At 35.2% G+C, this 18,333-nt stretch overlaps 1 pseudogene; it reads left to right on the forward strand.

Annotated features, from left to right (window-relative positions):
* Nucleotides 1–17,843, forward strand: part of LOC121799239 — a 35,466-nt pseudogene extending 17,623 nt beyond the window's left edge.
* Nucleotides 17,844–18,333: the final 490 nt, after the last annotated feature.

Genomic DNA, 18,333 nt, shown 5'->3' on the forward strand with positions numbered 1-18,333 from the left:
AACACATCAAACGCATCTCTCAAATCCTCATCCCTTCCATCCGTTGCTGCGGTGTCTCCGTCGCCGCCACCATCCACATCTGAAATCAATTTCGGCTGGAGATCGACGGAGTTCATGAATGAATCGGTAAAATCGGGGAATGCTAACCTGAAAATTGGAAGAGAAATATTGACGTCAGGCTCCGCGCTCACCACGAATCGCTCCATCTCGTCACCGACATACACCGACAGGTGCCCCTCCTGAATGCCGCCGGAGGAGGAGCGCTTCCGCAGCGACTCCGATCTGAGCAGCCACTACTGCGACGAGTCGCCTACTTTGGATAATCTTCTCATGAGCTTCCTTGGTAGACGGTGGCGGAAACGCCTTCCATTGGCTAATTGGTTGAAAATTTGGTGCAGGCGTTGCTTTAATGGAGGAAATTTGGGAATGAAATTGGAGGAAAATTGGGAATGGAATTGGAGTGCTGGAAACCACGCGTGTTTCATTTGTTTCTAACTTAAATTACCATTATACCCTTTCATAATAAATTAATTTAAAAATATTTTTTGTGTGGCAAAATCTGGACCACTCATTTAATAAAAATGAGTGGCTGAGATTGCATCTCATTTCTCAATTAGCTTAAAAAATCTCAATTGATCATGGACCTATATATATATATATATATATATCCGTGATCAACTGAGATTTTTTAGGCTAATTGAGAAATGAGATGCAACATCAGCCACTCATTTTTATTAAATGAGTGGTCCAGATTTTGCCACACAAAAAATATTTTTAGATTAATTTATTATGAAAGGGTTATAATGGTCATTTCGTGGTTTAGTTTAGGGTTCTTCAGCCTTCAATCGCGATTTAGGTGAGATTGGCGATTTCTGTGAGATCTCTCTGATTCAATTGATTCGAAAATTAGAACACGGATGATTTCAACGATCTCTGATTCGACGATTCCTCAGTATATCAATTTTTGAAAAAAAAAACGACTAATTCGACGGAGTTTGGTTGAATCTGAAGTTTTTAGGTTGATTTTATCGACTTTGATTCTGTTTTTATGCTTTATTTGTTGATGCCCAGTCGAATTTGTTCCTAATCAGTTTTTTTTTTGCTTTTTCATCTTTAGCTTCGAGTTCAATTCGTAATCAATACCTAAGGTGTTATCTGATGGATTCTTCATCTTATTCCGAGTCGACGTCGACGAATGGTTAAGGTAATTTGGATTGGTTTTCATTAACATGACTTTTTTATACTTTGTTGGTGAATTATACTCTGTTGACATAAATGCACAACTGTTGATATTTGAATTGATGTTCTGTTGACATAAATGCAAATATGTTGGCATGATGTATGTTACCTGTTAAATATTCTATATAGTTATACTCTTTGTTGACATTTTGTTGACATACAAAATTATTGTATGCAAAATGCACTCTCCCCTGGCTGAAGAGCCCCTGCTGTGGTGTTTGTTGGTGAAGGAAGGTGTTATGAGTAGGGTTGACAGTCCATGATAGGATGTCTAAGATGTTGGTGTTGGTGTGTTGCTGCTGCGTATTTTGAGATTTTGATTCTGGTGTGGGTCAGTTAAGATATGCTAGTTGACATTATGTTCTGGTTTGAATTGATGTTCTGTTGACATAAATGCAAATATGTTGACATGATGTATGTCATTCTAGTTGACATTATGTTCTGGTCAGTTAAGATATGCTAGTTGACATTAAGATATGCTAGTTGACATTATGTTCTGGAAAGTGTCGTAAAGTGACTGATCATAATGCCAGGAGTTGTGGCAGAAAGTAGACATAATTGTTCTTTTTTAATAAACAGAGTTGTTTTTTTAGTTTTAACATATGCTACAAGTTATTGACATTTTCTTATTTGTTGTTGATATTTGATTTTGCACTCTGACTTTTGGCACTGGAATCTCCCATAACGGAACAACATTCTGTTGTCAGTGCAATAAAATTCATGTTAGTCACAATTAAAATTATGTCAAATATATATACTAGCCATGTCAGCAACTAATATAATTATGTCAACTATAGTGCATCTCGTGTCAACAGCACATACAAGTCATGTCAACTACGGTACATATCGTGTCAACTACATGTACAAGCCATGTCAACTATGTTACATACTATGTCAACTACACATTGAACGATGTCAACTACAATTATAAGTCATGTCAACAACAATCATAAGAAAAAATAGTTGTTGACATTTAATTCTAGTTGTTGACATTTAATAAGAAAAAATAGATGTTGACATTTAATTCTAGTTGTTGACATTTGATAAGAAAAAATAGTTGTTGACATTTAATTCTAGTTGTTGACATTTGATATATTACTATAGACTGCATGGTTTAAAAATCAGTTTGAGATAATTGTTTTGCATATCCATCTAAAAAACATGATAAGATCAAATATCCAAACCACTTTTTATTCAAAATCAGAATAAAACTGTTGTTTACTTCTTGCTTCTACAGCTAAACCATTCCTTGAACTTGTTCTGTAACTCAGGCAATCTGTGCTTGTTTGTTGTCATCCAGTCGTCAGCGACGCGTACTATATCCATACACTTCTTGTTGCTCCCTGATGTAAGCATCGCTTCGCAATATCTTCCTCTGAGTATCTGTAGAATCTTTGTGCCACGTGGAAAAAAGCCAATATTTCATTCCCATCCCTTTCTGCCAAAGTAAGTTTCCATGTGTCTCATCCAATATATACCACTGTCTTCTTTATTGGTGCTTGTGGCCCAATCTAAAAGAACAACTCTGTATGGAGACTTCTTTATATTTTATGATAGCTCTTATATGTTCTTCTCTTTGAAGTATGCCTCAAACATATCTTTCTGCAAATATATATAAAAACTAAACTAAACTATTTATACAAAGCATTTCGACAAGATGCATCAATTATGTCAACAAAATGTAAACATAATGTCAATTTTATTGAAAAAAGCATACCAGTATTCCAACATCAAGGTTATACTTTTCCAATGGATCCTTGTCTCTAGGTTGTTTGACACTATCTATTATCTCAATTCTATTGATCTTCATCCAAAATACCACAAGGTAGTAATAGCCACTTGTAAAAACTGGGAAGAAGAACTGTATACCATGAGAGAAAATATTAGAGAAAAGAATTTGACAACACCTGTCCAAATTTATGTTGTTGACATTGTGAGATCTCTGTACAAAAATAAATTTGTTACCAAATCAATTTTTCTCCAATCGAAATCTTGTATTCTACTAGTCTCTTGATCAATTCGTGACAGAAAGTTGTTCTTGGATTGTAATGGATTCCAATGAGGCTCCCGATTTGTTATATTCAAATACTGCATTCAACATTTTTTGTGAGTGAAATATGTCATTCAAATAGTTTTCATATAAATTTAGATTACTCACGCATGGGGATGTTGTTAGAAACAGGCATGGAGGTGACGTTTCTGCCCTTTCTTTTTCTCTGAAGTTCAGGTATGTTGCCCATACATCAATTACACCTATACTGATTTCTGTATGGAGTTTCAGAGATGAAAACACTCATTTGCTTGCCCAAACAAAGCCATTAGTGTAAGCACATGTATCACTGAAATGAAGGCGTGCAGACAACATTTAAACATCATTCATAAATTATGTCAACTGCATAGAAATTTAAAAGTTATTCAAAGAATTAAATTATGCATACTCATTTGTTCCTTCAGTTTCTACTATGTAGTAGTAGATATCTCTTTCATCCGGGTTCAGGGTTGGTTTCATATGCACAACTCGTATTTCAAATGGTGAGCGTAGCACTGGGCTAGGACTCATTTCAGCACGAATCTGTCTCTCTAGCTTCAGCCAGTGGAATCTCAGAGATTGGAACAGGGTTCTGTAGTCAATGTATTTAATGTTACTTACAATTACAAATCATGTCAACTATATTATACTAACCATATCAATAACTAATATAATTATGTCAACTACGATACATATCGTGTCAACTGCACATACAAGTTATGTCAACTACTCTACATGCTTTGTCAACTACACATACAAACCATTTTAACAACTATTACAAGCAATGTCAACAACAATTCAGTCATTTTTTAAAAAATAATAAGGTTAATTTTACTTATTTTACCTGGTAGACAATCATTCTTCTCTCTGTGTTTTCAGAAGTTTTTTCTTTTTCCTCATGCATCTTCTCTTTCCCTTTATATCCTTGTTTTTGCACGTTCCATTCAGAAGGTGTGTCATCCATTGTTTCATCATATACTCAACAATTGAGCATGCAGCTGCATCCTCCCTGTCTTCCTGAAACTCCATATATACAATTTGTATTTACTACTGAAACTCCATGCTATACCATGTCAATTATATAGTTATCTATGTCAACTACGATATCCACAATGTCAATAACTTATATAAAATCTATAAAATTTATATACAAAGCTTCTAGAGTTTAAGATAATCATTATAAATTGTACCTGTTCATTTATGATATCAACAATGGTGTTTGTGGCCTTAATTGTTTCTTCATTGTTGCTGATTTCACAGTCACCATATACTTTTGATAATATGTGCAAGCCATCTTGTGTTCTTAACTCTCTATCAGCTTCAACTTCTTCTTGAATTTCCAACTCACTTCCCTTGTTCTCAGATCCTATTAGTGATGCCAGTGTGTTGTCATGCTCTGAAGCATTGACTTCTTATTGTTGGAGAGATGGGGATGTTGTCCGTGGAGATCCTAGTATGGTTGTCGAGATAGGAGAGTTTGATTCGTTATGGTCATCACAAATCATGTTCTCCTTTCTTTGTTCGTCTTCTTCAACAGACTGTCTGACCACTTCAGGATCACCAACTGGTGAGGTAGGTAAGTTATCTTTGTTTCTTTGTTCTACAGCCTGTTCAAAAATTAGTTCAACAATGTTACTTTCTAAACTGTAGGAATAATCCAATGTCAACTAAGAGAAACATATATCAACAAAATGATGTATTAATATCATTATAGGTTGTTTATGTACTTACTTTATCAGAGAAATCTCCCAATCTGAAAGGTGAAAATTCATTCAAATCTTCAATTTGTTCATTTGCTTTTGCAGCATTCCGTATTGAAACAAACACAGCTTTCCAGTTATCAATAGCAACATCGTTGTCTATATTATATGACTGCGACAAATGGAGAAAAGTGTCACTCACAGAGGCAACTGGAGACTTTTGGCTTCCAATTTCACTTCTAGCAATATCACAAATAAATCCGAATAAATCATTATTCTTGATCTGTGATGAAGCTTCTTTGAGGACTCTCACAAGGTTGGTCCTGCCATCATTTATCTGCTTGATGTATTTTACTAAATTGGCCACCATATGTGATGGGAGTGTTGGGGTTTGGAGCCCCTTGTACAGCGGAAGTCATGCATTCACAAATAAATCAGATCTACGGATCTATTTGACCGATTATGGGATTAATTAACTATATGTTAAACACAGAATTGCATCCAAGAACGCACATAAATCATGTAAAAGGAATTAAAACCTAAAACATGAATTTCCTACGGATTAGAATTACCGATCTGATTCTCCAAAGAATCAACGATTGCTTGCGCCTTCTCCACGTGATGTTCTTCGTACTCAACCACGAACCTTCTAATCTGTATCCCGAACTCAGATAATGATCTTTGGATGGCAAAGCTTGTCAGAATCGAAAAGGGCTTGATTAGAAAGAAGACAGAATATCAGTTTTCTCAAAAACTGATTTTTCGTCCACTCCCACAGGGGAGCACGAAAATTAATGATTAATTCTCTAATAATCTCCTTTATAATCTCCTTTTATATTGAGTTATAATGGGCCAGATTAGGGAACCATGGAGGTTGGACTTGGGTCAAACCTGTTGGACTTTTACTAATTAAATTAAGCCCAATTTAATTTAAATCCAAACAGAATATTATTATCATCCACTATAGTATAATAATATTGACTGCCCGTCCAATCCCAAATTACGAGTAATTCGGGCTTTACCTCTTTAATTTATTATTTCCCGTGTTTAAGATATAAATATCCATTAATTAATTTAAGTCTGCTATTTGACTTTAATTAATTAATATCTTTTTCCAAGAGTTGTCCAGTTCAAAATCTTTATTTATTATTCTGGAATAAATTCCAACCGGTCGGGTTTCTGAATAATAAAACCTTTTTCGAACACCTCTTGAGGATATTATCAAACTGGACTCACCCAGCACACGATTCATTGCAATAACAATACTAGCACCTCTAGACATTAATCACCACTACCCAAGATATCAGGATTCTTGGATTACGAAAAATCCGCACCATTTGATAAATCAAAGTAGTGCATAATCAATATCGTATGCTCAATGTTATATCAACAATGATTAAGAAATAACAATCACCGAGACCTCGTCTTTCAGTAAATAGCAAGAAAGACTTATCTCAACTGTTAGATCCTTCAGTGCTATACCACACCAGTGTCGTTTATTTCCTAAGGTAAGGAAATATGCGGACTGACACTGCAACCTCTCACGATAGGTAGCCAAAGCCTATCTAGGTTGTGAAATTCTATTTCTCTTCTACAAAGGACCGACTGCGTCACCTTCTGTGAACGTCGTTCACGACCAGTCTACTATGCAGAAGAATTAGGCTTATTTGCTTCTTATACATTTAAATGTTTGAGATACATCTTATAAATGCACAAGCAAATATCAATGCGACAAAATTACTTCTTCTCGCCTTGGGATAGTGGATTGTAGAGTTTATTGTATACAAGCAATTCTATCCGTGCAACATGCTCGAAATATGCTTTTCAGTATATCAATTCTAACAATCTCCCACTTATACTCAAAATCATGCTTTCGAGTATACCCACTGCAAAAACTCTCCCACTTATACTCTAAGCAGGTCTCGGGCCATGATACATCGAACTACCGTACTTTTCACCTCATGTGTAAAACATGTTGCCATATAGGCTTTTTGTGAAAAGTTCTACTAGGTTGTTCTCTGATGATATCTTGGAAACCATAACGTGTTGCTGAACACTTAATCCTTAATTAGTTTCATACTTCATCTATATGTGATTGCTTAGCTTTATCAGATCGTGTTTCCCTCGAGTTAGACATATGACTAGAGTAATTATAACAAAATATAATACTCATACACATACTCAGAATCACGGTCAAAGCTATTAGGAAGTTACTGAGATTAACAACTCCTAACGTTAACACATAGTCAGAGGATAACTCGATCATCAATCAATTATAAAATCGAGTCGATGTAACCTAAAGGACATAACATGGATGTCTGGTAAACTAGAGTATACCGTTTAGTCTTCTTCAAGTACTATAGTATATTCTTTACCCAATCCAATGTCCTTGGCCATGGTTAAAATGATATCATGCTTCTATGCCAACGGCAAAGCTAATATCTAACTTAATACACATCATAGCATATATGAGACTTCCAATTACGGAACTTGTCTCATTCTTCTTGATCTCATTCAATGTCGAAAAACACTTGACTAGAGACAAAATAATTCCATCTAGAAAAAGAAAAACCTTTTCTTAGAATTTTCAATGCTAAAGTGTTTAAGTATTGTGTAGATGTAGGATTCTTTAAGAAAACATACATTCTTTTTCTAGCAATCTAATGACACAGATGCTTAGAATGTAACTAGATATCTTAAATCCATCATCCTTAAACTGGGTAGACGACCAGTTTCCTACGCTAGATAACCCTCTTAGTTGTTTATCAACTTTTATAGGTGTTATCATCGTAGAGTACCAAGAATACCAAATATAGTGCACTTTCAACTTTCTTGCCCTGTATTACATAATCATTAAGATGTTCCATGCAGATGATCTCCTCAAGACTTCTACTTAAAGAAAATTATCTTGACAATCATAGTACATACATCCTAATTTATGTAGGCTACAATAGACAATATACAGATCGACTTAGGCAAAAATGGCAGACGAGAATATAATTCTCTCTGGGTATAACCCTTTGCCATTATTCTAGCCTTTTGAGATCCATGCTTACACTTGCAGGTACACTAGCTCCCACTGACTGAAATAGTCTATGGGTAGTATCGTAAGTCTTGCAAACATTCCTGTCTATTTAAGATTGTTATTCATAATCTATCATCTTATCAAGAATGATTATCTGAAAAAGTCATTGCGTCCTTGTAGTTACAGGGATTATGTCCAAGTTGATCTAAGACTGAGTCTTAAGACTCTTTTAGACCCATGAACTTATTATGTTCGCAAAGAACGCTCCCACTACGACACGACTCTCACAATCTTAGGTACAAACGTTGATTTCCTTAGTGCATAAGTATCTAATGGTACGACTTCTTGGTTAAGATGGAAAATAGATATTCTCGTTATCTTGAGAATTATCATGCTTGTTAGGCTTGTAGTTCTTCACATAATCTTCATCAAAGAATCTAGTATTCGTGTAAACAAACACATATCTTGCCGTGAAGATTATAGAACCTGTACCTTTTCTATCGTTTGGGACAACCTTAAAACATACCTCAGTACACAACTCCAATTACTTGGATACCTTTTCCAAAACATGTGTTGGAATAACTCCACGCCTTGAGATGTGTTGGACTAAACTTACCTCTAGTCCACAACTCGTGTGTTGTAGAAGGTACTGATGTTATTGTAGTTTCTTTAAGGTATAACTCGTTGTTTCCAACGTATATCCCATCAATGATAAGATGTTATTGAGTAAAACTGTTCACTTATCGAACTTATCTTCGAGAGACTTCGATATCTTCTTATATGACTATCCCATTCTTTAGAAGAATGCTTGGAGTAGTCAACTAGGATTTAACTCCCACTACTGATCTTAACTCATTTGCTCGTCTCCTATGGTGTAAACCATTGAGACTTACTAGTCTTTCTATGTTGCATAGTATTCTGAATCATTTGAACCACCAAAGGATTCTAACTTATAGTGCATCAACCAGACTTACTTGACCTTCAAGCTATATAACAAACAAGTTGTTAAAATCTCGATAGTCACTTGAGTTAGACAAAATCATTTTGAACAATTACTAAGTACTTTCTTGGCCTTATGATTAAGTACCATAAATACTTTATCATTCATTGTTTAAGAAGTTGAACTGTGGTGTTAAAGTCAATCTTTTTGCAATTATATTGTTTAGATACTATGATGTACTCCCTCCGTCCCGTGCTACTCGCACGTTTGCTTTTCGGCTCGTCACAAAGTCCTTACACTATTTATAATTTAAGTTAGAATTAATGCATTTAATTAATATGTTAGTTTAAGTTAAGAGCTCTTTTATTAAGTGATGTCTCATTACACCTAAAATTCTTTTTTAATTACACAAAAAAATCAATCCCAAATTTACGGCCTAAAATGAAAAGTGCGAGTAGCATGGGACGGAGGGAGTATAATTTATTTTTCTATGGTACTATGATAGATATTCGATCCACATTTCTCAATAATGCAAGCATTATCAAATGACATCGAACATCATTTAATCATTAACACGTTTAGAAACTGAAACTGAATTCTTTCCAAACTAAACTGTACCAATAAAACAAAGTCTTATACATCAAAACAAAACAATAAAGTGAGCATAAAAATAGCTCCCACTGCAACAACTGCCCAACTGGATCTAGATCTCTCTTTTAGAAATTGCATTGTTATCTAAGTCATTGTCCTTCTGTAGAAGAGGTCAATCCGACTCACAATGCGTCTTCTCTTTTGCCTTTTCACCCAATTTTTCGTGCCTTTATAGCTTTCATTGATGACAATTCAGCTCTTCCCTCTTTCCATTGCTAGTCTTCTGTTCGATTGAACTAAGACATAGGAAAGATGCAGCCTTGATGAATTCGTCAGCTATCATGTTATCTTCCTCCAAAAGTAATAGAGTGAATACAATGCTGAAAGTTTCCAACTCTTCAGTAACAACCTTCTTGTACTCACTTCCTATTACATTTGGCGATGAACTGAGTGCAGAAACTATTTGAGTAACTGAATCAGAAGATTCATCAAAACTTTCTATCTCTTTTGGATGTTCCAATAGAATCTGGACAACGTCCTCATTGGATATTCCTTTATCATCGGTATAAACCAAGACTTATCTCACTACTTAAAAGAAAGTAGTTTGACATTCTTCCTCAAAGAACTTATCGAGTACATGCATAAAATGCATTCTCAAACTTTCTTTGTAGAATTTTGTCGAGGAAATGGAGGACATGAATTAGTGAGTACAAACTTTAAGTTTTCAGCAATGAGAATCTTATCCATTTAATATTTCCAGTCTACATAATTTTGGCCTTCGAGTTTGATTTCTTTAAGGTTCGCAGACATTATTAAGAATTTGGCTGAGAAGAAATAAAACTATTTATCACATACTATGCTTAATACATAATCGCAAACAACCACAAAACAATTTATGTATCTCGCAACCGTGAAAACCAAAATAAGTACGCCTCTAGGGAGGTCATACAAATTCGGATTCCAACAATTTCCTGGTCACAATACCGACGGATAGTCCAGAGACCACTAAGGTGGCATGGCCGCCAAATATTGCCTAAGCATTTACCATAAATATTTGCATCTAGGAATTTCATTTCTGTTTTGATACTCCTTCTAGGGAAGGTCGTACGTCACTAACAAAATTCCATAGCTATCTTATAAATATGCTTAAACATACGAACTTGCAATTTCGTAGGATTATGGCTCCCACTAGGGTGGGTCGCGATAATATTAGAAACTTGCTTCCAGTTTAAACAATTTACCATTAAGAAGTCTAATCTTATGAACTTGCTATTTCGTAGGATTATTGCTCCCACTAAGGTGAGTCGCGATAATATTAGAAACTGCTTCATATATAGACCAATTTATGGAGACCATATACAACGCACTGTTGTAATTGTCGCTTAGTCATTTTAAACATGATTTTTGCATAATTATCACATAAGTAGATAAGACAGATAAGCCACTTAAAACATATTAACATCAAATAAGTAGATAAATCCATTTAATTCATGGTGATTAATCACACTGGATAATTATTGAAATTATTTAATAAATCTAGGGAGATTTATTTAAATAATTATTTCCTTATCTAATCCAAAATAGGAATTTCGGATTTGATACGATTTATTTGGATAATGGCTATCCAAATTAATTTAGGATTTATCTAGATAGAATGGAATCTATCTAAATCCTCTTAGGATTATTCTAGATTTTACATGGATAAAATCAAATCCTAATATTCAAGATAAAACTGACATTGGATTATCATTATCTAAATCATACCAGGATATTTCACGATAAAAACAAGTTTCTCCAAATCCATAAGACGAAGATAAAATCCAATCATTCTAAGATTTAAACAATCTTAGATTATTTAGAATATCTATTAGGATTCATACTAGATAAAATTAATTTTATCAAAATCCAATTAGGATTATCTTGTATTATCTTTATCCAAATTTATCTAGGATATTTTCTAAATAGAAATAAATCTATTTATATCCATAAAATTAGGATAAACTAGAATTAATAATAATTAATTCATCTAGGATTTAACTTGATAGAACTAAATCTATCTTAAATCCAAATGATAATTACAATACTGGATTAACAATTATCTAAATCTTCTAAGATATATTCTAGATAGATATAAATCTATCAATATCTATAAGATTGAGATACATTTAATTGTCTAAATCTACTAGGATATTTTCTAAATAGAATTAGTTCTATAAATATCCACAAGATAAAGATAAACATGGATTTTAATTATCCAAATCTACTAAGATATATTCTAGATAGATATAGATTTATCAATATCTACAAGATATGGATAAACTTAATTAATATTTATCTTAGTCAATCAAGGATTCAACAAGATAAAATAAAATCTATCTAAATCCATATGACAGAAATAAATTTAATTATTCATCCAAATTTATATAGGATTTCTCTAGATATAATTAAATATCTCTAAATCCATAAAATAATGACAAAATTAAAATTTAATTGATTATTTATATAGTCTATCTAGGATTTATTCACATAGAATTAAATCTATATAAACCCATAAGACAAAATAAAAGTGATTATAATTATCCTAATTTATCTAGGATTTGTCTAGATAGAATTTAATCTATCTAAATCCATAAAATAAGGATAAAAATTCAATTAATCCATAATATAAATAAAAATAAAAATTTAGATAATCCACTTAAGATATATTCAAATTTTATTCAAAATTAATCTTGAATTTATCCAAAATTAGTTCCTAGGTTTTAGGAAACATAACTAATTTTGAAATTTTCTCCAAATTAGTTTCTAGGATTGGGGAAACCCTAACTAATTTGGAAAGCTGCGCTGCCACACGAGCCCGGAAACGCCACCAACAAGCTCCCACTCGTCTCGCGAGCTTGCCGAGCCTGACGTCTCCGACGCTACTGCATCGACGTCGCTCCAGCCGCTGCTGCCCGGAACTCCGCTGCCATCGCGCTTGCAGATCGCCGCTGCAATCGTGCAGCTGCGTCGCTGCTCTCGCTGCAGCGTTCGGGCTGTCATGACTGCACCTGCTGTGCCACGTCGCGCAAACTGCCCAGCCCGTAGGCTTGGGCTGCCGACGCAGCCTGGCCAGCCTGCCGTCGATCGAACTGCTGCCTTGCTGCTGCAGCGTCACTGCAGTTGCCGCCTGATTACCGCTGCTGCGTCGTCGTCGCTACTGCGACGTCGTCGTCTCTGCAGCCACCGGCGCTGCGCTGCGTGATGCCGTCGCAGCGTCGCCGCACCCGCCGCTGCCCACTCGCCGCCGCTGATGTCCGTGCTGTTTCTCAATTCGCATGAGTACCTAGCCTGATCGTGGTTTAATCCCACGTCGCAAACTCCATGTACGTCGATTTGAAAAACAAAAAACAATCAATTTGATTCTTGATGGAATAACAAGAATTGGGAAATTCTTTTCATTGATGGTTGAAGTCAAAGGTTGCGGCGCAAGAAATTGGTTCCATCAATCAAATTGTTGTCGTGGCGAGAAATTCTTGCCGATATTTGCATTCTTCGTTATCGTTGATATATTTCGCCATCGAATAAAATTAACAACAACTACGCCACGAAGAAAATCATGCATCCAAACAATTCACATGAAATTAATCCACATAATCAGAGCAAAAAAATTGGCTCTGATACCAATTGCTGGGGTTTGGAGCCTCTTGCACAGCGGAAGTCATGCATTCACAAATAAATCAGATCTACGGATCTATTTGACCGATTATGGGATTAATTAACTACATGTTAAACACATAATTGCATCCAAGAACGCACATAAATCATGTAAAAGGAATTAAAACCTAAAACATGAATTTCCTACGGATTAGAATTACTGATCTGATTCTCCAAAGAATCGACGATTGCTTGCGCCTTCTCCACGTGATTTTCTTCGTACTCAACCACGAACCTTCTAATCTGTATCCCGAACTCAGATAATGACCTTTGGGTGGGCAAAGCTTGTCAGAATCGAAAAGGGCTTGATTAGAAAGAAGACAGAATATCAGTTTTCTCAAAAACCGATTTTTCGTCCACTCCCACAGGGGAGCACGAAAATTAATGATTAATTCTCTAATAATCTCCTTTATAATCTCCTTTTATATTGAGTTATAATGGGCCAGATTAGGGATCCATGGAGGTTGGACTTGGGCAAAACCTGTTGGACTTTTACTAATTAAATTGAGCCCCAATTTAATTTAAATCCAAACAGAATATTATTATCATCCACTATAGTATAATAATATTGACTGCCCGTCCAATCCCAAATTACGAGTAATTCGGGCTTTACCTCTTTAATTTATTATTTCCCGTGTTTAAGATATAAATATCCATTAATTAATTTAAGCCTGCTATTTGACTTTAATTAATTAATATCTTTTTCCAAGAGTTGTCTAGTTCAAAATCTTTATTTATTATTCTGGAATAAATTCCAACCGGCCGGGTTTCTGAATAATAAAACATTTTTCGAACACCTCTTGAGGATATTATCAAACTGGACTCACCCAGCACACGATTCATTGCAATAACAATACTAGCACCTCTAGACATTAATCACCACTACCCAAGATATCAGGATTCTTGGATTACGAAAAATCCGCACCATTTGATAAATCAAAGTAGTACATAATCAATATTGTATGCTCAATGTTATAGATTAAGAAATAACAATCACCGAGACCTCGTCTTTCAGTAAATAGCAAGAAAGACTTATCTCAACCGTTAGATCCTTCAGTGCTATACCACACCAGTGTCGTTTATTTCCTAAGGTAAGGAAACATGCGGACTGACACTGCAACCTTTCACGATAGGTAGCCAAAGCCTATCTAGGTTGTGAAATTCTATTTCTCTTCTACAAAGGACCGACTGCGTCACCTTCTGTGAACGTCGTTCACGACCAGTCTACTATGCAGAAGAATTAGGCTTATTTGCTTCTTATACATTTAAATGTTTGAGATACATCTTATAAATGCACAAGCAAACATCAATGCGACAAAATTACTTCTTCTCGCCTTGGGATAAAAGTGGATTGTAGAGTTTATTGTATACAAGCAATTCTATCCGTGCAACATGCTCGAAATATGCTTTTCAGTATACCAATTCTAACAGGGAGTATGTTCTGAGAAGAAGATCCAACTCCACTTTCATTTACATCAAGGCTTTTTTCTTCATTCCCTTGCTGCTGCTCCTCCTATATGAAATCTTTTGGGAGTAGGTTCTGGGAAGACCCAACCGCACAGTCATCAGGAATCTGTTGTTGAGGCATTTGCTCCTCCTCCTCATCCTCCTGCTTCTCCTCCTCCTCCAGAGTACAGACATATCTCTTCTTTATACGTCCTAAACAAAAAAACTCCTTCACTGGTCTCTTTATCTTCTCTAGCCTGAAGATGCTCACTTTTCCATCCTTTCATTAATGGAAATGTGCGAGGAACATGACGCTTGTCTTGTGTAACTCTGTCTAAGTAGCAGAGCTGCATATGTTAAAAAATGCATGTCAATTACTGGTGTGTAGTGTCAACTGAATACACAAGCCACTTAAATAACTAATTCAACTTATGTCAATCATAGTACAAGCTATATCAACTACACATACAAGTCATTTCAATAAGTAATGTAATGCAAAATGTAAAACATACCATGAGGAAGGGAAGTGGTCCTGCAAAGGCGTTCTTCTCCGTCTTCAACCAATTTCCCAGAGCAAACTTGAGTACAGAGATTGTATATGAACACCGGTTGATATTTCTCACGTTATCCAAACCATCAACTATCTCTCCAATCTTAGATTTTATCATTCCACATGTTGAAGGCTCAATCAATGTGGATTCTAATAGGACCAAGAACAATCTCTTGAATTGTGGTCCTCCTTCATGATCTGCTAACATAAGTTGTTCAACAGCTTTATGGTTCACGTTTCCTGGTTTTGTATCACATTGTTCTGCTAACTCCCTCATGAAAGGTGCATTACTTTTCCACTTCTCTCTGCAGTAAGTAATGTCACATCTTGGAAATCCATATACAAGCTCAACATCCTCTTCTGTGATATGAATTTTTTTCCCATTATAAAGCTTTATCTTACACTTTTCTTCATCAAAGCTCTTCAACAAAGAAAATGCTAATATACTAGGAATGTACTCAATTCTGTAATGCAAGACACTCTCAAAACCCATCTCCTTCACAGAATTAATCTGTGCCTCATTCAATTGGCTTATTGCAACAACAAAAAACAAAGGCTTCCTTTTCACTAGAAGCCTTTGAGATACCTTTTCAGCAATCTGACTCTATTTTTCATCCTCTATACTTTTCTTTTGTTTTTTCTCAACAATCATTAACTCTTTCTGAGATACCGAGGTACTCCTTTTTGGCTTTGATTGTTTTCTGGTTTAAAATGAAACACAATAAATCTATATCAATAATAAGTTCGGGCATTAAGTATACTATGTTAATAAATCCAAAATGAAACACAATAAATCTATATCAATAACTCTTTCTGGTTCAATCTACAGCCATCCTAACAGCCATTCAAACAAACCCTTAACTGGTTATTATAGCTATGTCTATAGCTATGTCAATAGGTATTGTATGAAATGATCCTTAACTATGTCAATAACTATTATAGCTATGTCAATAGCCATGTCAAACAAATCATATACTCTGTTGAAACAAGCATATACTCTATGTCAATAACTATTGTATGAAATGAAACACAATAAATCTATATCAATAACTCTTTCTGGTTCAATATACAGTCATCCTAGCAGATATTCAAACAAGCATATACTGTTATTATAGCTATGTCAATAGCTATTGTATGAAATGTCAATAATCTTAAAAATTTAAACAAATCCTTAACTGGAAGGTGATGCTTCCAATTGCGATTCTACCATGGCTAATCAACAAAAAAATTCAGCAGAAATCAAATTCATAAGAAAACAAATTCAGATTTGTTTTAATACACTAAAATCGAAGCAATATACTTAAAATTTGAATCAATTGCTGAACCTGAAGAAGTCGGAACCACCGCTGATGTGGAACGCCGATTCTCTTGATCGGTGCTTCAACCGATTCAGCTACAATCGGCGCTTCAACTGATTCAGCTACAATCGGCGCTTCAGCCTATTCTCTTCGAATTTGGTCTTCAATCGTCATTGTAGAAATTTATGTTTGAAGGTTTACGATTTGAATTTTGAAGATCAGCAAATTTGTGTTTGCACAATTGTATGAATTATATGAAGATCAGAAGATATTTTAGCGAGAGTTTTAGAGAGGGTTTTAGAAAATGATTTCAAATCTAATTTTATTTTTTTTCGCCATTTGATTAATGAAATGACACTTTTACCCTCATGTTGACATAATGTGATAGCTGTTGACATTTAGTTAATCTTGTTGATTAGTGGCTGATATTGCATCTCATTTCTCAATTTAGCTAAATAATCTCAGCCTAACATGACCCTATATATATGCATAGAGGGTCTTATTAAGTGGACAACTATCTTAAACTAATAACTATGTCCACAACTTACGTTATGGATGCTAACACGAAGACATTTAATGTTAACTAAATGTAGTTGACATACTTATGTCTTTTGTTGACATGTAAATATAGATGTCAATAAAAGACATGGTTGTTGACATGATTGTCAGTTATCAATTGAAGAAAGTTGTCAACTGATCATATCCCTATATATATATATAATAGGATATGGTCGTGGGAGGCACAGACACGACCTCCAGCACGGTGGAGTTTGCTATGGCAGAGATGATGAAGAAGCCCAAGGTGATGCACAAGGCGCAACGGGAGGTGGATGCCGTGGTAGGCAAGAATCGGGCGGTGGAGGAATCCGACACCAACAAATTGCCATACCTAAACACGGTGATGAAGGAGGTTCTGTGGTTGCATCCGGCGCTTCCACTCATGGTGCCACGTTGCCCGAGTAAGCCCTGCATCGTTGCGGGGTACATAGTCCCAAAAGGCGCCCACACGTTTGTGAACGTGTGGGCGATACATAGGGACCCCGAAAATTGGACTAGTCCAAATGAATTCATCCCCGAGAGGTTCTTGAATGGCGAGGGTGATTTTAGTAATGACTTCAGATACTTGCCTTTCGGAGAAGCTGCGCTGGAGTGGCAATGGCAGAGAGGGTTGTTATGTATGCTCTAGCTTCACTTGTGCATAGTTTTAGGTGGGAAGTGTGTGAGGGGGAGAGTTTGGATCTTTCAGAAAAGTTTGGGATAGTGTTGAAAAAGATGGTGCCTCTTGTTGTTGTCCCTTTGCCAAGATTATCGCATCATCAGGCTTATGAGTAGGTTTACTGGTAATTAATAATCTTTGTAATTTCAAGATTTGTTGTTTGAGTAGATAATGTTGTGTTTCATTTTCATCAATTATTTGGCATCAAGATAATGTTGCCCCTTGTAACCTTGTTGCTGTTTGAGGAGATAATATTGTGTTTCATAGATCAAATAATGGAAATATAGAAATATACTCCCTCCGTTTCATTATAATAGGAGTCACATTTGGTGTGAGCACAGATTTTAAGAAATGTAAAAAATAATGGTTTGTAAAACTTAGTTAGAATATTAGATCAATTTTTTATAATGTTTTTTTATAATAGAATATGAGTGAAGTGACTTAATGTAATGTGAGACTTATTTACCATTTGTGGTAAAAATGTGAAATGTGACTCTTATTGTAGGACAAAGTGAGTATTAATTAAGTATAGTGTATTGACATCCCTAATTGACATATATTGCGGGGTGATACTACGTTTCACAATTCTGATAAATGAAGTTTGAA

Source organism: Salvia splendens, chromosome 4 (genome assembly GCF_004379255.2).
Source record: "Salvia splendens isolate huo1 chromosome 4, SspV2, whole genome shotgun sequence".
Taxonomy (NCBI): domain Eukaryota; kingdom Viridiplantae; phylum Streptophyta; class Magnoliopsida; order Lamiales; family Lamiaceae; genus Salvia; species Salvia splendens.